We start from the raw sequence: 26,862 nt of genomic DNA on the forward strand, positions 1-26,862 counted from the left end.
CAGCAATTCAAATCACTGTAGTCAAAATTATCTCAAATATAACAATTATGGATGTAATTATTACAACATGTATTTCAGAACTCAGCTTTATTTACAAAGGACGCAGCATTGATTAAAGCAGCTTGAATTATGCTAACTACAACACTGACCTCTCCTTACAAAACCGTCTGAGAAGCACAGTAATTTGAGTTCAAGGGAGAGGCAATATTACAAGGCGGCTAATGATAATCATGCTTAAGGTCACTGGCAACTAAAGTACTTACTGTACAGGAGCCTTCTGTCAGAGACAATTACAGTGAAGGGCCTTTGAATGGGGTCAAAACACAGAGTGTGTTTCTGTGACAGCTTTGTTCTTACAGTATTTATTCTCTTTCTAGTTTATCTGTAGCACAATATTAAATTTAGAGTGTCACGAGCCAAGTGGTTCATGCAAAACTAAATTGACAGAAAGCAATGATGTTGTAGTTAAACTACAGCCTTCCTACTAATGGGAATGCCTTGTTAGATCAAAAGCATCCCCCAGGATCCAGGAGGCAGTGCCAGTGGTCCTGTTCACATGGGTTATGAAAGCACTGTGGGAAGGTGCACTAAGCTGTTGGAAATGAAGAATATTCTTCTAGGGGGTTTGGGACTGGATGAGCTTTAAGGTCTCTTCCAACCCAAACCATTCTATGATCTATGATTCTATGATCACATTCTTTTGTAGCTGGCATTCTTTCCACAGCAGACATTCTTGAATTGCATCCTGCTTTTATTTGTTGCACATCTATTTTATTGCATTTTACTTTTTGTTGAGAAGAAGAAAATAGGTACTTCATCTACTTTGCTGTATCTAAACTTCTGACAGCCCTCAATTTATTTAATCTTACCATAAAACTTGATGGTACTGTGAATATTTCAAGTAGAAAACTGTCATGCAATACATCAAGTAACTTGAGTGTTGTTTCATAAATTGCAGCAGTGTCCACTTTCCAACATTGTGGCTTGGGGACCTAACTGTGCTGCCATCCTGTCTTTCACAAGTACTGAACTTTGGAGATTATTGTTTATAATATTAGTTGTCTAGCAAATAGTATTCCATATTGCCTATGGAATACTAGTAGTTGTCTGTCAAGATATTGTTTGTCTGATAAATTCAAAAGCAGAGCCAGAAAAAGTGTTTTCATGGGAACGTCACTAGAAGGCAGCTTGTCTTTTTGTATTCTTACAGCAGCGTCTTTTGCAAACATCAGTCTTTCACATTTTCTTGAGAAAAAATAACTCACCTGGGTTCTACCCTCTGTAAGAATTAGTTAGAATTGAAAGGAAAGATTAAAAAGACAATCTATCAATCATCTTTTTGACAACATTTCTCAATTAACATCTGGATTTACGGATTAAAAGCCCCTTAATATTTTAATGAAAAAATAAGGAAACACACAATAATGTTGATTCATCTTCAAATAAGTTTTGGATTAACCTGTTTGGATTAACCTTAAAAAAAAAAAAAAGTAGATTTTGTCAGGTATTTAAAAATGCTGTTATCTTAATTTTGTTAAGTGTTCTGTACAACCTAATGTAGTTTGGATTTTTTATGCTTGTATCACATTTATGTGCCAGGCTGTCTTAAGAAATAATGATTTTCATTATTTTACACTCTTAGAAAAGTGAGGAAAGCAACAGTAGATTAGAGATTGTGTTTCCTTGAGCACAGTACAGACTGAACTCTCAAGATGATGTGGGAGGACAGGAAACAACAAAACCATCATTTCCAGAATGCAGTGCAAAATCTGATTAAATTTGACACCTTCAGCCTTCAGACAGATCATTAGATGTTTATTTTAAATGTTTACTCCGTAAAACTGTATTTTTTCATCATGAATATTTTTAACAGAAAAACCAGCTTCATGAAAAGAATCGTTTTCCATCAAAAAAACATAGTGATAGGCATTTTGTCACAGAACCTTACATGAACACTTATTACTTTACAGCAAACGTTGATCCTCTTAAGCATATGGGTATGGTGGATTATTCTGCTTATTTCATTTTAAGTGACAGACAAGAAAAGCAAAATTTAAAACACATACATTACAGTGTGCATTAACCACAGACATATCAAAAGTCAAACACTCCCACTTTAGCAAATTCATGCAGTGCCAAGCAAAAAGATGGTGGTGGATTTTTTTCTAATGTACGTAAGTGCAAAAAAATCAGATAGATTTGCTGTTCCCTGGTGACTGAACATAATTTCTCTGTGTTTAAGTCCAAGTACTTCTTGTACTTCTTATACATTAACATGGGCCCATTTATGCAGTTTTGAACAGATAAAATAAATACACAAGGCCACAGGTTGGTTCTTCCATCAAGTGATCCATTTTCTTCTTCAACAGGGAAAAAACAAGCGTGAAAAAGGAAAAGAGAAGGCAAAGAAAACCTGTTCGTGCTTGGTTGTAAAGGCTTAGCTGCAAGGGCAGAGCCATTTGAGTAGATTTCACTGCAAGGTTCCGGGCAGCTCTGGGATGCACACACAGCTACTGGCGTTTGGTTTCACCCTTAATGGTACCATCTCCTCGGCACTGACTGAGGGGCATTAAATATTCATGAGTTTCTTAAAGGCTTTGGGAAAGAAAGTGCTAGAAAGGAGCATTAGCATGCTGATCTTTTTACCATCCCGTGTCAGCAAGGGGATGTTAAATAATTAAGTCAATTTAAGTCATTTTTTGCACAGAAGGAGTTTAAGATTTGCAGCCCCCGTGTGCTGGGAAATGCTTCTTTTTCCACTACTGGTGCTTTTAGGCCTAGGAAAACAAAAAGCAGAATAAAAGAGCCAGGTTGATTCCCACTAAAAAAATACACTAAGGCACAGTTTGTTCTGTGCTGTAGCCCTTGTGTTAGATTAAGAGGGCGTTTTTATGGCTCCAGATGGAAATGTGACCCCATAAAAACCTCTCAGTACACAGTATGTTTTCTAACCTCTGCCTATGAAAAGGCTCCTGGAAAAATTCAACAAAAAATATAGTTTTGCTGACCCAAGTTTCCTTTTTCGAAATAAACACCCAATAATCTGTCTCAAGACTGGAGGTGGAAAATTCAGTAATATTTTTCATTGCATTCTGAAAATAGTAAGTTTATTGTTTCCTGACATCCTTTTTCCTTCTGGTGCTGCGCATCATAGAGTTGAGGCAGATGGCCCTCTTCAGCTGAACATTACTGAAGCTGAATCTCCAGGAGGGTACTTCACCTTGGGACATTTGAAACAGAACAAGGGTTATTTTTAACTGGCTCAAAATGGGCAAAGCATGCATATCTACCTTGTAAGAACACATTCTAAGGATGTTTACTCATATTCATACAGGCACACACACATAAAAATGTCAGAACTATGGGCTGTAAAACACCAAGTACTTTGGGGAATATATTTTCCAGTCTGTAATTTGGAGTCCAGAATGGAATCGAGCTAAAATATGCCAAAGATTGCCTTGAAATTGCTTTAAAAACTCAACTCACATGGAGATCTGGGATTAATTTCCATTTTTAATTAGTATTTAACTGTTTGTACAAACTGGGAACATTTCATATGAGAGAGTCAAAAACCTCTTTCTTCTGAAGTGCATATTTAGGTGTTGATACCACACTTCAGAAGGTTCAAGGCTTTGATCTGTAAAAAGCAGAAAGGAAATGCAAAATAGCTCTCTGACATGGCAGATGACGGTTCAGCTATTAGCTGTTACAGGTAGATTCAGGTCTTTCACCCTTATTTTTCATGGCAAATTTGACAGCTCTTGAAACAGTCCTGAGACAGACTGGGAGGGGGGGGAAATCACTGGATGGGAAATGCATTTCCACATAACTCTTCCAAACGGTGTTCTGTACTTCCTATCGCAGAGCAGAAAGCCTTTCAAGTAAATTAACACATTTTTTCTCAAATATATTTTTAATACTTGCTTTATTTATATCCAACTCATTAATTTCCACATATTGAGCTCAGAACACAACAGAAAACTTTACTTACAGGGACTGACTCTAACTTACACCAAGTGGAGGGAGAAAACAAAACCAAACAAAAAAGTCACTATAATAAAAGCAATGTTTGCTATAAAGAAATGAAATAAAATCCCCTTTTTAAGTAAGATTAAAGCCAATCAAAGCCAAGTTTGTGATGTGGCTACAGAATCAGTCTTTTTGAAGCCAGGCTTCTTGCTGGATAGATTGCTCCTATGGGTCATGTTTTAATGTTTTCTAAACATGGGATTATGTCTATACCAGCCACAGGAGCACAGGTGCATATTAATAGAGTCCCTTTTACATAGCCTATGATTTTTATGCAGCATTGTTTCCTTCAGCTTTCTTTTTTCATTAATATTTAAAGAGAAAATCACTTCATTATGTTATTCAGATTCCTGTGAGATCATTCCTAAAATATTTAAAGTGAGTAATGCCAGTATCCAGAAATAGTGATAAATATAACCTCAGTCCCCTGACCTCATAATGCCTGCAGGTGGGGAAATATACTGGAGGCATTTTAAAGATCTGCATGCCAGGCTGACCCCATTTTTTATACCAAGAAAGAGAGAGACACAAGGACAAAGCCATCAGAAGGTTGTCTGATGTATTCTCATGGCCACAGTGAAGGTCTTTACAATCTTTTTCTGAGAGAGCATCTGCTAAGAAAGAAATCCTCTTCATGACATTGGCCTACAAATATAATGTCTCTGTGCTTTGGTTTTGCATCAGAAGTTGGTGATAATAACTATATCATACTTAGGAAACGGGAATCTATTTATATTTTTTAGAACAAGAAGAAAACAAAAAACGTTTTTAGAAATTACCTGTTCTGGATTAACTTTGAAGAAATTTTGAAATACATCTTTTTATTCGGAAAAACTCCCTTTCCTACTTCTTACCTTGAAAAGAGAAGAAAGAAAACAAAGATAATATTTTATGTGCAATGGTGCTTTTTGGTGTTCACTTACTTGTCTTTCTCTCATGGGTTTTCACTGTAACTCTCTGTATATACCTTTTATTTGGTAATGGTGAAATCACAGGCATTAGAGTAAGAAATGAAAGTTTCAGAGATTTGTTACCATCCATACAAAAAACTCCAAAGTCATAGAGCAGAACTTGCTCCATTGAGTATGCAAATGCTCAAACTGTATCCTCACAAACTTCCTGGTGGGGAACATAGACCAACTCCTCACATCCTTTCTAGTCTCTATGAGAGGAAGACATGGTATCTGACTGTGGAAACTGTGTAGAGGACAAACAAATTACTTGCTTTAAAACTACCTTTACAAGCAAAAAACAAACAAAAAAAAATTAAATAATACATTTTGGAATACTTTTTATTCCCCTGTGGCTAACCAAAAAGTGGTTTGCTGAAACCTGTTTAGTGCTATAGCGTGTTCAGAGAATCAAATTGTTAAAGACAGCAATTTAATTTCCTCTATACCTCTCCCTTATTGCTGTTTCCCCCTTTTCTAATCCTATATTTTTCTGGTCCCTGGGTTCTGACTCAGTTTTGTTAACTGCAGGTGTGAGTTGTATGAAACCTTTAAAGAACATGCCTTTGGCTTGTGACTGTATGGAGTATTTTGCACTCAGCAACATCTCATTTGGCTGAATAAATAAAAACCTCTAAACAAACATCTTTTCCAAAGCAAAGTGCTACTCGTGTTTTGGACTCAGCACTTACTGCACTTGTAAATATGCATCACCGTGGCTTGTGGTATATATGATTAGATGCTACACTGGGAGTTTTATTGCTTTATAGTTACTGCAGCAGCAGTAGTGGAGCACAGAGTACATGAAATTTAGATAATTGTGGATGGGAACCAAGTCATTTTAGGTACAGTTATTCCCTTATCCATAAGTGAATCTATGTTATTTTGTTATTTTTGTTTATGACACTAGCTCTAAGGAGAGCATAGCTGAGACTCTGCAGGACTTTCTCCTTCCGCCTGTTTAAACATGCAAGTATATCCATGAGTAGAAAAATATGGGTTGGTCTTCTCATGTAATATGAAGTTGACAAATGACCAGATACATCCATAAATCCTTTAAATGACTAAGGAAAGCTCATTTAAAATTCTCATCTGACATCCTCATGACTGCTGTTCAACAATACAAGCCTGTTCATGCAATCTGGCTCATATACCATTGTTTGAAAACCATCAAAACCACAGACAGCCGCATGCTGAGATACAATAATTGTCAAGTCTATAGTGCATATTTTCCAGAATTGTTTAATGCTGGCACAGCATGTGTGCCAAAAAAAGCGTAATCAAACAGGCAGTGCTCTTCATTATGGCCGTTCCATCGGGGTTTGAAAATTGCTCAGATTCAACCTCATCATAGAAAATGACAAAGTGGAGACACATTAGGACTTTGGATAGAAGTTACCTAGCAGAAAGCTGTAAGTATACTGCTATGTCAGAACGTTTTTGATCCACTGGTGCAGAAAGTCACCATTGCATGTCGATCACATCAACTTCTAGTAAGCAAGGCTGAAAGTCTTTAAAATTTCAAGTTTAAAAGAACAAATAGAGGTCAGACAAAAATATCAGTTATTGTCACAAGTCCCCCTGAGGTGCCTTGGTCAAGATTTTGTGGACCATTTCAATGATTAATACATACTGGCAGCATACTGGGTGATATGAGCAGATCTGCTTGGGTTTTGTTGCAGTTTGGCATCACGTAGTTTGTTTTCCAGGGCATATTAATGATTAGTCCCAGAACATCTCAGCTCATCCACATCTGGGATAAAGGACAGAGTGACATTCATTACATTCCTTTCTAAGACTCTCCTTTTTGTAAAATGTTCAAATAAAAATTTTAAAAGGAGACATTTGTTTATCCACTCTGCAAAGTTTAAGACTGAGGAGGAAGGAGCACAGGACCATGTTTTCCTAACAGCAGTGTTGACCAATGGGCTCCAGAAGCTTTTAGGATCTCTGGAAGAGGAGTATCAGGTAGGGAGTAGGGATGGGAATTTCTTATTAGCACAATCTTATGCCTGAGCTATTTTTAATTCTCTACCTGAAAATCATGATTGGACATATTCTGCTGCTTGGCTAGATTTTTCCCTGGGAGGAAAAATCCCTGGGAGGGAAAAAATTATTCACTGAATCTGCCAGATACACAGAAATCTGGGACATATGAACAGCATGTGTGAAAAACAGCTCTGCACATTCACAGTTAGCCTGACACATCTGGGCAATGTCAGACTTACAGAACAAACGATCTGTGCATCATGGGTGTGTTGGGTTGACTGAACACAAGGAGAAGATGCAGGCAGTAAGTGTATCACAGCTGCAAACCACTGGACTCACTGAGCATCCCATGACTGAGCACACATTTCTTTCTGGGATTAAAAATGGCACTTTGAGTCAAGAGATATTTGGAAGCCACATGCACAATCCCCAGAAAGGACATACCTGACAGTGACCTTGAAAGACTTGGCTAAAGCTCCCTTTGACAGTTCATAAAGAGCTACTGGGGGGGGGGGGTGGGGGGTGGGTGCGGGGTGGGGGGGGGGGGTTGCTTCTTATTGTGAAAAAAACAACCAAACAAAAAGAAAACACATTAAATAGTTTGCAGCCTTTCGGGTAGTTCAGAATAAACTCAGAACACAAGTATACGTATAGTTATGGAGGGAAAAATTACAGTGCATGTTCACCCATGTGTAAACCTAAGGTTAATAATTCATACTTGCTCCACAGAGCTATTGCAGTGAGATGTGATTAATAAATGTTTATAAAATACTTTACAATCCTTGGGTTTCCAGAGTTACACCAGCTATAAATCCAAGTGATGATGGGGATTACTCTTATTAATTTACCACTGCAGCTCTTTGTGCATAATCTCAGGAAACTTCTAAAATTTTAATCTGGAACAGAAATGCTGGTGCATCATCTGATTTTGGCATCTTTACATATGATTTCATCCCAGTTAAGAGGGTACCAGAAGAAGTGATTTCAAAAAGCTGAAATTACTCATGCTAACAGTGCAGTCCCAAAGCATAACAAATACAGAGCTTTAATAGGATGTTAATAATATGATGGTATACTGAAATTATTTGTTTCACTACACTATATTCTATACCTCGTTAAACTTCATAACTGACACTATCCAGGACCTGAAGTCAAAGATGTTTATGAGCTTCAATTGTGGACCAACAGAAAATGGAAAACTTTCCATATGATTTCACGTAAAATATATGGAAAATAAATGGAGGAAATATATGGAAATGGAAAATATATGAGTCTGAGGTATTTTAATAGTTTTTTTTATTATTATTTTTGCTTCATGTACCACAGACTACTAATGGAGCTCATAATTCACCAGTAACATGATATTTTTTTAAAATACTTTATGAAATTCTTAGTTTTATCATCTTGGAATAAAAGACTGAATAAGCTAGCTGCCTCTAGATAGTAAAAATAGTAAGAGCTGTCATTGTTTGGATTTCCTAAAAAAACAGGGCTTGTGTGGTACAGCTCTGCACAACTGCACACGTGTTTGTTGGTTTACGACCCACTTTAATAACTTATAAATTACTTTGACAAATCTTAACAATTTTTGACAAACTAGTGGGCACCTTAGATACATAAAGTTTTAACAAGGTTCATCAGAAAAGGTGTGCAGGGACGAAAGAGAAAACCTGCCAGTATCCCAGCTGAGGTTCAGGCTACACTGTGAGTTTTACATTTTTATTGGCACCAGAAAAGTCCTAAAACATTATCTGTATGCAAGAAAATTTTTAATTCATTCATTCATTTTTGGAATGGAAGAAATGAAGAAATTAATTGCCAACACTAAAAATGCCAGAAAGTAAAACCTACAAGAAAGGAAGATTACTTAGCTCTAATCCTTCCTCATAGTTGTTTTGTTTTGCTCTGTAAATTGACATGAAGAATTGAAGTCAAGAAGGATCCAGAATAAGGGAATTTGAGGTGAATTCAATGCCAATAAACTAAGTGAACGTGTGGGAATATTTTAGGACATGAAGGTCAATAGGAACCAAATACTCTATGCCTATGTCAGGAAATGGATCAAACTTTAACAGCAGGGAGTCTGCATATTAATTGATCAGAGGAAAAGGTCCTTCAACTATTCCATTTACCAAATAATGTCCAAGAATTATTTAGGGAAAGTGCTTCTTGGAACAAGCTAGTAAATGTTCTGTCAAATTAGCAGTATAACATGTAATATTCCAGTGGCTATTAACATTTCCTAGCTCATCTCAATTTTTGTTACTCACAAAGACACAGCATATTAAACTACTTTAAAATTAATCTAACATTTATTTATGCTAATGGTGATTTGCTTGCTTTTGACTGGTTTTGTTAGACTCAATGAAAAAGAGCAAAATAGAAAGATGGAAAAAAAAAAAGCTGTTAGAAAATCACGAAAGATGTTTACATTCCTACCACCACCATGACAATCCTTCATGGAAAGGGTGATTGCTTTCTCTTTCCCTCTTTTGAAGTCTGGGTTTGCTGATGGGAAAAAAATAACTATCACGGATTATGACCAGACATACTCAGAATATAAACTCTGTGTAAATGAAGCTGGACTGTCCTCCTGAAAATAAAATGTAAATCGGGAACTTTTGCACATTCTCCGCAATCCTGTGAATCCAGTGTTAGAAATATGTTAGCAGAGTGGTCTTAGTAGTGCTGTTGAAATCACTGGGTAATATAGCATTCCCAAAGGTGGTGTAAAATGAGCCCGGATTGTGCAGAACTAATATTTGACTCAGCTTTATAACGTGATGTCTCAGACTTGGATCCCTTGCTGGCATTTAATCAAGGTTATTGAACATTTTAGACCCAATAAAATTAAACTGAAATTTGGAAGTCCTGAGAGATCTGACTCAGTATAATTATTTGTAACAGCATGGAAGAGGATGAAATATGTTAAGGTGGTTTGGATTATAACATCATAGCTTGCATGGACAAGTGATGAGAAAGTTGAATTTTCTCTGCATTTTTGGATTTATTGTTAGTTAATATGGTGTTTTGCTCTAATAAATCATATTGACACTCAGAATTTTCAAATGGATGTCAATTTTCTCTAATAATTGATCAGAAAATGTGCAGAACTGCTGCGTGGAGCAAAATGATAAAACTATTTAGAAAAGATTTATTGCACTGCTCATACTGTAGCATCTATGACTTAAGATCATTAGTATTTTGCCTTCTTGCTCCCAGATCTGACAATATGTGAGGACAGATTTAGCAGTGTATATTTAAGAATTAAGGTTTATAAGCCACATAGATCATTTGTGAAAGGTTGCTCTCCATGGGGAAAAAAAAAAAGAAAACAACCAAAACAAACCACAGTGCTGAAACTCGTTTTTTTCCTGTTAAAACTTTCATGTATTCTCACATTTAAGCACTTACCGTAATTCGGATGAACAGATGGACAGACAGTGGAACAGTTCCATAGCCATCTGAGCAGGCTAGAGACAGGATTTGTAAATAATGGTTTATTACCACCAACAACTCCTCTCCCCCCCAAAAAAAAAAAAAACAAAACAGATAAAGAAATAATTATAGGCACATAAAAATGTAAAGGAAATAATAATCACTTCTAGCAGTGAAGTCCTGATGTGCTTCCTTAGGATTTACTCGTGTAAAAGAGGAAGAGGAAAAATGACTTGAGGACAGAACTGGTAAATTTAGAAAGAAAGACTGAACTTGTGATAAAGATTTGAGGCTGAAATAGAGAAGAAAACTAAGGATTTTCTATGCTGGAGACTTTACAGGCACAAAGTTCAGATGTAACACACCTGTAAGGAGCTGCACACATTGCAGAGGTATGGGAAACATGTCAAGACTCCAGTGAATCTTCCCCACATAATTTCCTTAATATAGTCAATATTTTCTGTGGTCCATAAATGAAAACTGTGATTCTCAGAAAAAGTTTTTACTAATTTAAACTGCGTCATCTCTGTCCAGGGTCCACTTGTGGCCGATCTCTGCCACTTCAAAGGCAGGTGATAATTAGACAAAATATACCAAGTCAAAAGAGAACTTTATAAAGTGCAGTTGCCTAAGGCATTTAGCTTGATTCCTTTTATACTGATCAATAGCAAATCACCTATTTATTTTAGTGAGAACTGAGTTAAACCACTTATCAAACCCTCATAATAGGAGCACAAAATATTTAGTCAACATCATCTACTTACCAAGCGCTTGGTTTAGCATGTTGGCTGAGCTGCAGGAAGTATACTAATGAAATTATTGTCATTTGGGAAACAGCCCACTCTCTGGAAGCTTGCCTGGATGATTTGATCTGGATCCAACATAACTTAGAATATTTTTTTTAAAAACTGAAACATACAGTAATGCAAATGCGTTAACTAGCACTATCTTCATAAAAGACTGCTGCTGTGCTAAGACATTCCAGGCTGTACAAGCATTTTTGGTTTAGAGTCTATAGAAAAAGCAGCCCTTTTTGGCCCTTTTACCTGAAATTATCATAGTAATGAAAGTCCCAGTTTCTCAGTTGAGAGCTGAAGTGTAGCCTTTATGCCCAGCAAGATTTAAGCTTTTGAGTTATACGGGTTTTGTCTCACCATATGTTTAGAATATCACAAAAAAGCAGAATTACCTTGGCAACACAATTTCTACTGCTCCAGTAAGATAATGGTTTTATGTAACTGCTGGTACTGGTCAGCCCCTTAATTGCAGCAGAGACCTGATAAAAATGAAGCACATTTTTAGAGCTGACAGCAGCGTCTGTACAAAGAACTCCTAATCTTCCTCTGCACATCTAATTGTTCATGGTGCTGTCTTTAGGAAGTTTCTCATCCAGATAATGCATTTTGAGACCCTGACAGAAACTGTGCAACAGAAATAACACACCCAAATCAAGACATGTGGCATGGAGGGTAACAATATTCTGCTTCTAATATGAAATTTAGAAATCTGAACACACATACTAAAATATCTCCCAAACACCTTTGTTCCATTCTACATGTTAATGACTTTCATATCTGTCTTAATGCAGTGTACACCCAGTGTATGTTCTAGGACAACAAACACCTACACACATCTCAGACATGTAAATTCTAGCCTATGGATGGATGAATTCTCTGCCTCACAGACCTGAATCCAGAATTCAGAGTGATGTTCATTTACTATCCTAATCTGTTTTTCTCAGTAACTTTCAAGAAAGAATAAACAGGTGCTCCAATGCAGGAAAAGACACCCTCTGCAACAGGAGTTGAACTCAAGGGTTTTAGGCAGGCCACTAAATCGCGAAATCAGCAGATCTCATACACTCCCCTTGCATACCGCTTCCTGCTGACTGGCTCAATTATTTATCAATGCCGGTCTTTAAATCCCATTGTTCATCTCTGATCACTGCTTATACTTTAATTAAAGAATTTAGAAACCCACTTTGGGGACCTGATTTAGCAGACTGGGAAGAAAAAGTTCTCACATGAAGTCTAGTTTGCTCTTCAGCCTTTGATTATATGCCCTGAGAGCAGATGTGAAGTGTTCAGGGATATGCATATGTATTTTTTCTAAAGTTGTTCACCTCCATGAGCTATCTGGACTTGTAGAAATTGTATGCCTACAAATGCATTTTTTTAGTTCACTTCTTTTTAACTAGGATGTATGAGATATTGTGGAAAATAAGCAAAAACAAAGATAATTTAAGCAGCCTTTTCTATAACAAATTTATTTTTTGTGATAAAATGAAAATATTTCATAAATTGCATAAAATCTGGGTTGTAATTTTCTTTAACAGATGCCACATTCTTTAACAGTGTGTTCGACACTGTCCTGCATGACATCCTTGTCTCTAAATTGGAAAGAAATCAATTTGATAGATGGACCACTCAGTGGATAAAGAACTGGCTGGATGGCTGCATGCAAAGAGTTGTGTTCAATGGCTCATTGTTCAGCTAGAGACCATCAATGAGCGTTGTCCCTCGGGGATCAGTGTTGGGACCAGTCTTGTTCAACATCTTTGTTCAATATCTCTGGGACTGAGTGCACCCTCAACAAGGCTGCCGATGTCACCAAGCTGTGTGGTTTGGTTGATACCCTGGAGGGAAGGAATGCCATCCAGAGCATTGTCGACATGCTTGTGACGTGGGCTGATGCCAACCTGATGAATTTTCACCAAGGTCCTACACCTGGGTCGGGGCAATCCCAGGCACAGCCACAGGTTGGGCAGAGAAGAGATTCAGAGCAGCCCTGCGGAGAAGGTGTTGGGGGTGTTGGTTGATAAGAAACTTAATATGAGCCAGCTTCAGTGTGCGCTCACAGCCCAGAAAGCCTGGGCTGCATGAAAAGGAGCGTGACCAGCAGGTCAAAGGAGGTGATCCTGCCCCTCTACTCTGCTCTCATGAGACCTCACCTGGAGCATTGTGTGCAGTTCTGGTGTCCCCAGCATAAAAAGGACATGGAACTGTTGGAACAAGTCCTGAGGAGACCATGAGGACGATCAGGGGACTGGAGCACCTCCCCTATGAAGACAGTCTGAGAAAGTTGGGGCTGTTCAGCCTGGAGAAGAGAAGCTGTGCGGAGACCTCATAGCAGCCTTCCAGTATCTGAAGGGAGCCTTTAGGGGTGCTAGGGCGGGACTCTTCATTAGGGACTGTAGTGATAGGACAAGGGGTAATGGGTTAAAACTTAAACAGGGGAAGTTTAGTTTGGATATAAGGAGGAAGTTCTTTCCTGTTAGGGTGGTGAAGCACTGGAATGGGTTGCCCAGGGAAGCAGTGAATGCTCCATGCCTGGCGGTGTTCAAGACCAGGTTGTACAGAGCCTTGGGTGAGATGGTTTAGTGTGAGATGTCCATGTGCATGGCACGGGGGCTGGAACTTGATGATCTTAAGGTGGTTTCCAACCCTAACTATTCTATGATTCTATGATTCTATGATCAAGTAATATAGAAATATATTCGTGTACTTAACAAAAAAAAACAACCTAAAACAACAAACAAGACACAAAAGTGTTATCTGGTGTAAGCAGAAGGCTCCTACAGGCATTTTCAAGCAGGGGCAAGCAAACTTTCTATAGATATTCTCTTTCTTTTAGTGCTTAAGAAAATATCTTGTGTTCTTAGAGACAGCATTGTGGGATGGGGGGGACGTTGTCTTACTTGGTACAGAAGTGCAACTGTCTTTCTGGAAATAGTAGGAGTTCCATGGATTTTATGATACCCTTCTCATTGTAGCTGTCTACACTCATCTTTTTGCAGGTTTCTCCTACAAAAAGTCATTTGAATGCCTCCATACAAGTTTTGAACTAAAGTTATGTAAAGATGAATGCATTTTGGACAACTTTAGCTTTATTATCTGTTTTTACTTTCAATGTTAAGAGTCTCACATTGTACCTATGTCACTGGAAGAGCCCTTATAAATTCAGTTATACTCCATATTTGATAGCTGAAGCTTGGTGGGAAAAAACAGCGACATAATACCTATAAGAAGGACAGGGAGAGATTTTTTATCAGGGGCTGTTGTGATAGGACAAGGCCTGATGGGTTTAAACTAAAAGAGGGGGATTCAGGCTGAATATGGGGAAAAATTTTTTTACAAAGAGGGCAGTAAAACATTTTCATGCGTTGCCCAGAGAGGTGGTAGATAAGCCATCCCTGGAGACATTCAGGGCCAGCCTGGATATGCAACCTTATCTAGCTGAAGATGTCCCTGCTCATTGCAGAGGGGTTGGACCAGTAGACCTTTGAAGGTCCTTTCTAAAGGACCGTTTTGTGATTCTCTGTTTCTGTGGAACAGGAGTGGCGCTCTCCTCATGGAAAGTGGCATAAAAATGTAAGATACATAACATCAAGGATGGAAAGAGAGTTTCATAATATTTTTCTGCCAGTCTTTTGCATTTCAATTGCCATCGAACAATATTTTAAGCCAAATTTTTGATCAGCTTAATTAAAGGAAATTATTTCTTTTAAAAACCCCTTTATAATATCTTCATTTTTTTACAATGTTTAAACACATTTGCCAAGAACAGAATTACTTAGGGCCTAAGGCTGCACTTCTAAAACAGTTGGAGGCAATCAAGTTAAAACTGCCATAGCCCTGCCCTCCTCCTTGTGCTGCCACGTTTCAAGTGCTAAACTGGCAGAAAATTCATCATTTTCTTGCTCTTGTTTTGCTGAGTGACATTTCTGCTCCACAGGTTTAGCTGATGTGGACTACTTCACAAAGAGGGTTACTGAGTATTAGTTCTGCACAAAGCAAGAAGCAATGTCATTCCTTTAAACCCTACCCGGTCATGTAGGAACATGGGGAATGTCACTTGGATAAAGAAAGATTGTCTGGACAAAATATGAAGACAGATTTTGCTGAACCCCTGGCAACCACCAACGGGCTCAGATTTTAAGAACTAGAAGAAAAAAAAAAGAAAAAAAGAAGAAAGAAGAAAGGAAAATAAAAAAAAAAAATTTTTTTTTCAAAACCCTTAAATTCTGGTATGTTGGTTTTGATTTTTTTTTTAAAGCTTTCCATTAAGGCTACCTTCAAGGGTAAACAAGAAAACAAAAAAAACAATTCATCAGGGTTTACTACATAAAACTTAAACTGGAAATAAGGAAAAGAAGTGAAACATGTCTTTTAATAATAAAAGCTAATATTTTCTGTCAAGATCTTACAGATTTTTAGTTACTGTATCAATTTTGTATGTAAATAGCCTGACATGTTTGTCATTTTTATATACGAGCTGCAAAAATATTTATATTCTTAAATTTATATACATCAGATAGCAGAAATAAGGCACTCTAGGGCTATGTTTAAACAAAGAGCCTCTCTGAAACTGGCATAGCTATGGGAAGCCTTTAAGAAACCATTTTACTGCTTTTAAAAATCCTCCTTTTTCTTTTCACAAAGGGTTTCCTTAATGAAATGGTTCATAATTCATCAAAAATAGATTAAACCTGAATATTCCAGATTAATTCTCATTCTGTGAAAAACAGCTTCTTCCTGTGTTATAATACTGTTTTGTGTTTGGTTTGTGCACATGTTTGTGGGATTTTGGGGGGAGTGTGGGGGCCATAGCATAAAGTATCCTTATCAAAATTACTTAGTACGTAACCTTACTAGACTATCAGCTTTACCTCTAAGTGATTGGTTCAATGAATTTCCTGATAATTTTTAAATTACTTCAAGAAATCCCTAGAAAGTATGGTTTAGAGAAGATTTCAGAAATACTCTATAAGCTTAGTTTACACAACTCACATAGGCAATGCTTCATTTTTAATTTCTATGCTCACATCCACATGAGGAAAATAAAGTAAAATAAATGTAAGTGGAGAAAAGCACGTAGAGTGACACAGATATCAGTGTGGAACAAAAGGACATCCTTCTTAAAAGCTCAAGATCCATTCAAGTAAATTAATAACTGCTTTAAACATTTTTGGTTTATTGGCAGATGGCTTTTTTTTTGTTTTTCAAAACAATGAGCTTGCTCAATGCATTGCTGCTTCTAGGCTCCATAGCACTTGTTTTCACTGCAAACTCAGCGGTTACTCATATTTCTTCCTCATGGCTCATAGAACCTGGACTTCTATCACATGTGGCAGAGCAGCTGGCACAGTTGTTCTGAACTTGTTTTTACATTTACAGACAACAACACACACATAAACATCTATGACATAGTCTAGCAACTTGAAAATAAGCCAGTAATAATTTTGTTGGCTGTGGTGGTCCTGTGCCACTTTGCTGTGTCACTCATGGCACTCAAAGTTCATTCAAGGAGATGCTGTGCAAAACATGAAGTAGCTTGCTCTTCTTGCAGGAGAGAATTATAGTCTTTCTATAGTGCTTGCTCTTCTTGCAGTGAAGAATTACAGGCCTTTCTATAGTGATTGCTCTTCTTGTAGTGGAGAATTACAGATCTTTCTATAGTGATTACTTCAGAGGGAAATCTTGTAATTTTGTGTATGTGGCTCAGAGTCACAGACTGAAGCAAATACATACGAACCTATCTGTAGAATGTATGTATTTAATATATCTCAGACTAATGAGGGTGTTACCTGGCCCAGTTTTCCTTCAGGGCAAACCCAGCTCCTCAGAAACAATGTCTTGGCTCCATTTGGACATTGGCATGGGTCAGGAATCATCCTATTCAAGTAACTCCCAATAAAACACAATCTTATAGTGAAGTTGTGTTTGCTTTCTATATTCTCATTAATACCTACCTAAACAAGGAGTCCTCTCATGCCACTGGGATGTTCCAGGGTGTACTGCAGGATTTCTACCCACTGCTACAGAAAGACTGGGTCTCTTCTTCATCTGATGTTTGCCAGCTCTGTGGGTGCTGCAAATGCTTTTGGGTCACTCAAGAGGCGGGAAAAGCATGTATTTACCTAATGAAATCAAAACCTACCAGTCCTAATGTTGTTTTCTACAGATAATATCCAGAGAAATTCTGTTAATTTTTATACTTACAGAAAACACTTTCTATCAGAGGAAAAGGAAAATAATTTATGCTTCTCCAGGTTTCTCAGGGAGGTGTCGTGCAACTTGGCCTCAATGTTTTGGATTCAAAACCTACAGACCCAGAAAAGGTTTCCAGAACAAATTTATGATAGAGGTCTGATTGAGGATCACTATATTTATAGAAAGAACTTCATATTCAGCAAGTTTCTGATTAACGTTTTTTGAGAGAGCATACACAACATATGTGAATATGTTTTAATCTTTTTTCCTGGGATTCTGATTCTGCCTCAGCTGGAAACAGGTATTTTGTTTTCTGCAGTATAAAACATACAATTTTCTGTGTTGTAAAACTTTAATTAAAACAAAACAATAGGAAGTATACCAAAACAACAATCTACTGAGAACATTTCCTAGTGCAAGAAGAAACAATTCACAAACCTAACCAAGTAATAACCTAGAAGAAAATATTTTGAATCTATCAGAATGAAGTAGATCCCTATCCCTTTCAGCATATAATTTTCTAGAGATAAATTAATTTTCTTTTTAGGTAAATAATACTCATACTTCTTTCAAATCCAGGCGTTGTTTTGTAGTTGGCAGCACAGCAACCCCCTGTAGAAATGTGAAAGCTGGAGAGAAAAATGATCTATTAAGCTGGGACAGTTCTTAGTAGGACAAGACACAGTGCTTTATCTTGTCTGGTGAAAAAGTAGGTGACCTAAATGTAAAAGCCTTTATCCGTTCCCTTGGAAGCCTTGCTTACCATCAAATGCATCTCACCAGTTTGAATTTAGCCAAACACTGAACTTGTATTTACATTTTTCTATTACTACTGATTAATATACATACACAAACTCATCCCAGCAGATTCCTCTCTCTCTCTTTTTGGCCAACTTTTATTAGGCATTAGAACTCTATATAAATCATATGCAAGTACTCCACCAAGTGCCAAAAAGCCCACTCATCCTTACTGAATTATTACGATCTGATGCACTTGCATATGTTCAATGCTTCTTTTATGTAAATATGGGTGTATAAAATTATATATTTTATTTAAGCTAATTTTCCTGGCTTTCTTTACAGTGAGAGTATATTGGTTTGTATGCTTAGGAGAACAGTAACTTACTCATGAGCCATACACATAGAAAATACATGCCGCGGGTATTATCAGAAACACTACAAAGTCTCTCACTCTCCTCTTGTGGCAGAAAGATGTGGAGAGAAGAGTTGGTTTTTTTTTTAGCACCCTAGCATTACTTCAGATACAGGCGGCAAGGTGGGTACAGGTGACATTCTGGGGTTTGAACACAGTGTGTGTTTGTATGATTATACATGTGTGTCTCTGAGATTATTTAGCATATATAGAGTATATATTTTCCAGTGACAAAGCAGTCACGTAGTGCCTGCCCTGCTGTTCACAACGAAAAGACTGTGCAACTCCAAAATGGAAAAAAAAAAAAAAAAATTATTTAACTCTAGTATTTTGACATTTTATTTTTCAGGAAAAAAGTGTGTCAAGAGGAGCTGTCATTTTCCTACTGTTTGATCAGCACAGCTGAAGAATGGTTGGGAAAGTGCATCTGCCTTCAAATGCCTTCCCAGAGGATGATGATCCTGCTCCTGCTCATATCTCAAAATCACCCCAGGGGAAAGGACCAGCTGCAGCCCAGAGGGCTGCGATGGATTAAACAAATTCTTCCTCCAGGCTCCAGCCCTGATAGGCTCAGCCCCCTGAGACCCGCAGGTGACTGTGGGTGCAACAGCAGGTTTGTAAGGCACAGCCTGATGTTCAGCACTCAGCATCTACGCAATGTTTCTGGTGACGCATATGGCAGTAAACAAATATCTGACACTGCAGTTTCTATATGGTATCAGGAAGGTGTTGCCCAAGGAGAACAGTATGCTTCAGTTTCAGCCTGAAGATCAGCACAGACACTTGTGTATTAGTGAAATTACTGATGCTGATTTACATCCATATAATGGATTCTTAATTTACAAACTTTCACACAAGGTGGGCAGTGTGCAAACCTGTTAGGCCTTATTATCAATTTTAAGTGAAGGACCTTTTGTGTCATAGTATGTCTTTTCCTCATCTATCTGTTTGAGTCACTGTGATTCCCTGTAAGGATTTTTACTACTCAGCGGCAAGTGGGCTGAAAAGTCTCTGTCAGGTGACAGAACTGACCTCAAATTTTTCAGCAGTCCCTGGAGGTCTGTCCTGGCTCAGAAGTTTTATCACAGAAATATTTTACAGCTTCTATAACTTAGGTCTTTCTGAAGTTTATTGTTGGCAGGTATAGCATATTCTCATAGGCTTTGTGGTTTCATCTCTTTTTCTTCTCATCTTCTTCTCACATCATGGTAATCAACTCCACACAGGTCAAAGAACTCTGAAAAGTACGCCTTTGAACATCTGCCTCCTTAAAGACATCCCTGCCGTATTCTCTGATAACTTGGATTTCATCCAGTTTTGCTAGATGAAGACTTAGGAGTATTTGGTGAGCACCTTGTTAACTAAACAGGAGAGCAGAAAAAGATTCCTACATTTTTCACTAACATCTATTTTCGGAACAGTGGGAGGGAAAAAGCCAGCAGCAAATGATCTGCATGCACTGGTTGCAAACTGGTAGCTGCACTCCCAGATGAAACCACCTATTTGAAGTACCGTTTAAAATCTTCAGCAGGGAGCTATCATACCATCTTTTATGTTAGTTCTGAGGCATGTAAATGAGAGTTTTGCTACTATCCTTCCAAAACGACATAGCTGAACATCCTACTTTTTCCCCAACTGTTCAGCTGAAACCAGCTGCTGTTATTTTCTGAAACCTACGCAGTGTAGGGAGCCAGCAGCCACCACAGAGAGATTTGTTCTCACAAGCATCCAAAGAAGCTTCAGTGAAGGGGCAACTTATTCCACAGTCACCTAACCTCAAAGTCTCATTAGAAACCTGCTCCATTCTGCAGGGAAGAAAATCCAAACTTCCCATTGACTTAACTAAGTTTTGATGGTGTTTCTTTTTATTTTTCCACTCTGTGCTTCCATATTTTCTTCATTAAAACACATTGCATGTTCACTCTGACCTCTTCCATTTATTTTCTATGCCAACCAAATTGTATCATCCACAGAGTGAAACGAACCATCATCAACTTCTATTGCTCTTAGCATCACCTGTCTTGTCTTAATAGCCTCCATCAAATGCCTATGGTGTGTGCACTTGAACCAAATCACTGGGCTTTTTTTATATCTTTTTGTCATTATATCTGCTCTTTTTCCCTTTCTAGAAGGCATGAAGACACATCTAAAGTGAGAATGGTGTAAGACATTCCAAGTTCGCTTGCTTTTCATACATTTGCTCATTACCACTTCTTCATGCCTATCCTTGCCATTACTAGTAGTCTTTATTCTGTTTTCCTTAAATAGTCTTTTACTTTGGGTTATGGCTTTTGTAATTTTTCAGGGACAGAAACCTCATCTTCTTCTGTGTGATAAAGTATATTCATCATCATGCGATAGTATGTAATTCTTTTTTGGAGACGGATGTGAATCAACTGGAAGATTTTCCATTGCTTTCAGAAAAGCTGCCCACTTACACCAACTGAATAACTTAATTGTTCAAGCTTATTCATTCAATGTCCTAGATAAGGAGGCATCTGTGATTAGTCAGCAGTGCCTAGCAGTGGAGGCAAAGTCAATTTGCAGGAACTGTCAGCTTCTTATTCAGAAAACTGAGTGACTCTGCAAAACTTTATCGTTAAAGATATTACTCATTCTACTCAGTATGAACATTAAATTAAATTTATGAAGAAGGCAGAAGATGCACTGTTTTTAGTTTGTGAAAAGCACCCAGGGGCATCTTTTACATTGTTGAGAGTAATGCAATAGAAAAAGTGAAACAAAAAATTAAAAAGAGTGAGTTTATCTAGATGAAGAGGTTAGCCTGGATACTTGGGGATGGCCCAGAAACTAATGGAAGGAGCTGCCAAGGAATCTTTGTCAGGCTACGGTGCTGGAAGGGGCTGAATGAAGTCTAGACCACTATTTACGAAACAAAACTTGAATCTACTACTTCAATCCAGATTTATTCTTTCCAGGACCAGGAATTCTAAACTATATCATTTGCAGAATGAGGCAAGAGCAGACAAATATAAAACTTTTGTCCACTGAATTTCGTAGGTGTGAAATAGACTGCCTTCTTCTTCTACTAGTTATACTTAAACCATAAATGTAAAAGGGTATTGTTTTCTTTAAAACAGATAAAAGTAATATAAAAATACTAATAATATAAAAATCTTGCTTTACTTTACCCTACTAAAATCATTATTTAACTGGAATTCTGTTCCAACTGCTGCCATGAAAATAATGGCTTTTTCACTTGGCTGTATAGTTGTGAAACAGTTGTTAAGTCTAAAAGCACTGTAAAAAAATGATGCATGACGAAGTGTGAAAATGGGAAAGTCTCATTGTCACATTAATTATCTGTTGACAGAAGATATACAGTAGGTGATGCAATGGCTTTGGATGTTCTTGTCTTTATTACCTCTTGGGGGGAAAGTTCAGATCATGAAATGAGTTTGGTGCTCTTGAGTGGACATTTGTCCTCATCACAAAACAGCCTCATAATTCAGCACGATGTAACAAAAATTGGAGAGCTCAAATTGAGAAGGCTTAGAACCAGGAGCATCAGAGAGTGATAAATCAGGCTAGAGGTGCAGGGCAATGCTGCTTGGGGTGACTTTCACAGCATCTGTGAGACAATGCCAACCCCTTTACAAATCATTTCGCCAGGCAGGCATCCTAAGGAGCTCCAAGTACTTGAAGGGACAGATGAAGCTGGAAGCAGTGCTAAAAAGGATGCTGATCAGAACTGGTGCAACTCACTATTCTATTCAATTGACATACGATTTTCTGAGAACAGAGATTCCAATACTGCATTAAAGTCACTTTATGTAATTTTGTCTTTCCACTGCTAACTTACAGTGATTTTTTTCAGGGTTATAAACAATAAGCAGTGTGCATGATGCACACTTGAATGAATAGGAGTCCCTGAGGGGGATGTCTAAATATGGCTAACTACTCTAAGTATACTTAATTGAATTATATTAACATAATTGTCTATGTTAGACATACATCTTTCGATTGCTAGTACAAATTCAGGCAAACACTGGTGCATTCCCGTAGCTAACTGTAAACATTGTGTGTTTTGTATAAAATGAATTGATAGTTTTCAGTTTAATTTTTAACAGTCAACCTCATGGTCACAGTGTTTCCTTCAGAGGTGGCTGCAGCAGCTACCTTCAATTTCACTTGCTGTTTCTACAAGAAGGCCCGCTGACAGTTATTTTGCTTATCACAAATACCACACTCTGGCCCTCAGACAGTAACGTTCACCTTGGGAGAAGATTTTGACACAGTTATAGGGTGCAAATCATCACTATCAGACACTAAACTGTTGAAAAACCCATCTTTTGCTTGTTGCGTATGTTCTTTTCTATCTGTCATGATATAGGGAGGGCTCAAATAACTTAGGCTAAGAATGGGAAACATATAGAAACTACATATGTTATTGTTTTATGTGTGTTATTTATATATATTGTGTGTATATAATATATGTAATGGACAAAATTAGGAGTCTTTTTCATTCCAGCTATGGCTTCTTACAATTCAGTCTCAGAAGATACATTTTTTGTGTGTTTAAAGAAATTATTTTCAACCATTTGTGAAAACATCAGACTGTGAACTTAGTCCATGACCTTAGTTTTCTGAGTTTAAGTTCTAAAGCCTGTATGCAAAACGCATGAAAAAGGAAAACTGAAGAACTGTAGTATTCCATTTAGACTTACAGCCTTCCCTTGATTACTTTTCAACTAGATAAAACATGTGATCTGCCATAACAGGGAAGAAAGGTAATTAACTGCCATATATTATAAATTTGGGAGAAACACCATGGATGCATTTTCAAAGTGCTATTATTTTATTTATTAGCTGTCTTTAATTATAATCCTGGAGGAAACTGAATTATGGCCCAGCTGCAACACAGTCTGACAGTGGAGTAAGTTATAGCTGCCATCTTCATGGACTATAGGCAACACAGCAAAATAAAGTGATCAGTTTCTTCCCTCAAATCTTCCAGACTTGATTAGGTGAAAGACTAGTTAGAGATGGAAAAGTCTTTAGACACAGATCTGCTGTTTTTTAATTCTGTCAGTTAGGTTTGACAGCTAAATACAATACTCTGCGATGGAATCATAATGATTAATTAAGTAAAGCAGCTGCACCCAGCTTTTTGCGCAGTTATGACTTATGTTATCCTCACAGACTATAACCTCCATCAGCTCTGCTCAATTAACTGAGGTTAAGCATTACAGATTATTGAAGGATTGGCTGATGATAAATCTGAATGACTTTTCCAATTTAAAAATAAAGGATGGCCAGGTGTTTTAGAGATGAGATCCAATGCCAAGTATTTAAAACACAATTCTCTGCTATAGATATTGGATGCAACAATTATTAAAGATGGTGTTTAGCAGATGTCAATTTAATAATAATAATAATAATAATAATAATAATAATAATAATAGTAATTAAAAGGAGCAAGAGAGAGAGTCAAATAGACCCCAAGGAAAATATTAAAAAAAACCAAACTAGTACAATAGCCCATCACGTATTGACCGATATCCAGCTCATTCCCAAGCAGCAGTCGGTCCCTTCTGGGTAACTCCCCCCAGTTTATATACTGGGCATGATGTGCTGTGGTATGGAATACCCCTTTGGCTAGTTTGGGTCAGGTGTTCTGTCTCTGTTTCCTCCCTGCTTCCCATGCCCCTACTCATTGGCAGAGCATGAGACTGAAAAATCCTTGACCAGGGTAAATGCTACTGAGCAACAACTAAAACATCAGTGTGTTACCAGCATTGTTCTCAAACTCAAGCCAGAACACAGGATTGCACCAGCTGCTAGGAAGAAAATTAACTCTATCCGAGCTGAAACTAGGACACCATACAAGCCAGACAGGACAAATAACCAAGCAGAGGAACCTCTCCCTCCTCATTAGTCAAAGAAGGAATGAATGACTAGGTGTCATGCTCAAGCTATATATGATCAAAGTGGAGAGAGCCCTATGTCCAGTACATATTCAGATACCTGAAACTGCTCATGGAAGATGTAGCAGAAGACCTTCAGAGGGTATGATGACTCATTCTTCTTGAAGGCACTAACCTAGCACCAAATATCTTTCAAAATGTGTCATGTAGGTGCGGAGTATAGACACAAATCAGAACCTGGAGATTTCATCGGCTTGGTAAATCTAAAAATATGACTATGTATCTGTGTCTGCACTAGCAGTTTGAACATACCAAGGGAGTCACCCATACTGTTAATTTTTTTAAATGATCCCTTTGTTTCTGACCATGGCAGGCCTGCACTTTTGTAATCAGTTGCTGCGCATGATGCAGAACCTAGCATAGTCCGGGGACCACTTTCAACAGCAGTTAGTGTGTGGTAACTCTCCTGTGAAGACTAAGAGAGCTTAATGGTATGGGAAGATGTTGCTCCATGCCAGATGACTTTAATGTCAGAGGATGGGCGTGTTTAAAATATGAATCCATTCAAGGATGAATCTTAGACTTTGTCTGTGTCCTCTTCTGCAACATCTGCTGTATTGCAAACAGACTTGAACAAGGTACCCCTAAAAGCCAAGCCAGTCTTGATATAGTATGTCCCTCATTAGGGTGGGTTAAATGACATAATAGGCAATACTAAATGGTTTTCAATTGACTCAAAGCTTAGGCATCTGCCTGAAAAAGACCAATGAACATCCCCCAAGGTTTCTCAGGATAGTAATTACTATGGCCTCTTACACATGAACAACTGTTTCATTTCCCCCTTCGCCGTGTGCAGTACTGGAACAGTCACAGATGTTTCCCATTGTTATTTATTGTCTCACAGCTGCCATCGGTTCAGTGCAGCCTCCTGTTGTCTCTCCACCAATACTTAGCACATGAACTCTTTGAACAAGCACATCTCTTTTTCTCTAGGATGTTCAACCTAAATTCTCTGTGGCAATACAGGTAAAATAATAATAGTAATTGCAATAGTATAAATGCAGACTTCAGCTGTTGGAGGCACGAAGCAGAAAATGCACCTTAAATGCATGAATGTGTTTGTGTGTAATACAGTATGCAATATTGTATTATATAAAATACATAGCATATAGCTACATATTACCTAACTATATACAGCAAAATAGTACTTTTGATGGAGAATTTTTGACAAGTCAAAACATATTAGAGGTTTTTCTTGAAAGGAAGGAAAAGCAGAGAACAAATCATCAGATGAATGGCTTGAATGAACCAAAATTCTTCAAAATTCTTCATAAAACCATAACCTTCTCAAGCTTAACAGAGCAAAGCAAATTAACTGCTCCCCCATATCATCCAAAATATAACTGAAACCCCATAAAATAGTCAAAAACAAATGTTGTCGTGGTTTAAACCCAGTCAGACAACTCCTTCACTCACTTCCCCCCCTTCTTGCCCTCCCCCTACTCCCGGAGGGACGGAGAGGAGAATCGAAAAGAATGCAACTCCCACGGGTTGAGATAAGAACAGTTTAGTAACTAAGGTATAACACAAATCACTACTGCTACCACCAATAATAACAATGATAAAAGAATAACAAGGGAAGAGAATACAACATCTCACCACCAGCCGACCGATAACTCGCCACCCCCCCCAGCCCGACCAAGCTCCGACCGATACCTCCTCCAACCCTGCAGTCTACCAGCCCTCTGGTTAACTCCCAGTTACATCCTGGGCATGACGTGCTGTGGTATGGAATACCTCTTTGGCTAGTCTGGGTCAGGTGTCCTGTCTCTGCTTCCTCCCGGCTTCCCCTCCTCCTTGGCAGAGCATGAGGCTCACAAAGTCCTTGGCCAAACCAAAACATCCTTGTTATCAGCTCTGTTCCCAGGCCAAAAGTCAAAACACTGCACTGCACCAGCTACCAAGAAGGAGAAAAATGACTGCTACTGCTGAACCCAGGACAAATGTGAAAAAATAACATTTACTTATATGTATTTTTCTAATGATACCATTTATTACTCCAGTACAAATGACACTACTAGTATCGTTTCATGGAAATCACAATCTTTATTTCTTGACAAAATGTATGCATGTTTTAATTGTAAAATCTATAAATAAAGTGAATAGTAAAAGAAGTTTGGGAAGAGAATGGGTCAATGAGACTATACTTCATGCTAGCTTTAAAAAAGGAATATTTAAAAGACCTATCCAACTGATCAACCAAATGATTCACTTGGACTGTGAAAGATGGCAACTGACCTTACGCAGTTCTTGAGTAAGTCAAGGGCTGAATGGTACATCGCAAATGTTTTTACACTCTGTGACAAAGCTGCATTGCTCTAGGAAAGGCTGTGAGAAAAATCAGACAGGCAGTGCTTTTTTTG

At 37.8% G+C, this 26,862-nt stretch overlaps 1 long non-coding RNA gene across 1 annotated transcript in view; it reads left to right on the forward strand.

Annotated features, from left to right (window-relative positions):
- LOC130593431 (uncharacterized) overlaps positions 1 to 19,033 on the forward strand; it is a 41,478-nt gene extending 22,445 nt beyond the window's left edge. Inside the window, exon 3 of the long non-coding RNA XR_008970804.1 lies at positions 18,901 to 19,033. This is a non-coding gene — a long non-coding RNA (uncharacterized LOC130593431). The remainder of the gene's footprint in view (positions 1 to 18,900) is intronic.
- The last annotated feature ends 7,829 nt before the right edge of the window (positions 19,034 to 26,862 follow it).

This window comes from Pezoporus wallicus, unplaced genomic scaffold (assembly GCF_028554395.1).
Source record: "Pezoporus wallicus isolate ANWC-B61680 ecotype Strahan unplaced genomic scaffold, APGP_CSIRO_Pwel_v1 contig_8473, whole genome shotgun sequence".
Classification (NCBI taxonomy): Eukaryota; Metazoa; Chordata; class Aves; order Psittaciformes; family Psittacidae; genus Pezoporus; species Pezoporus wallicus.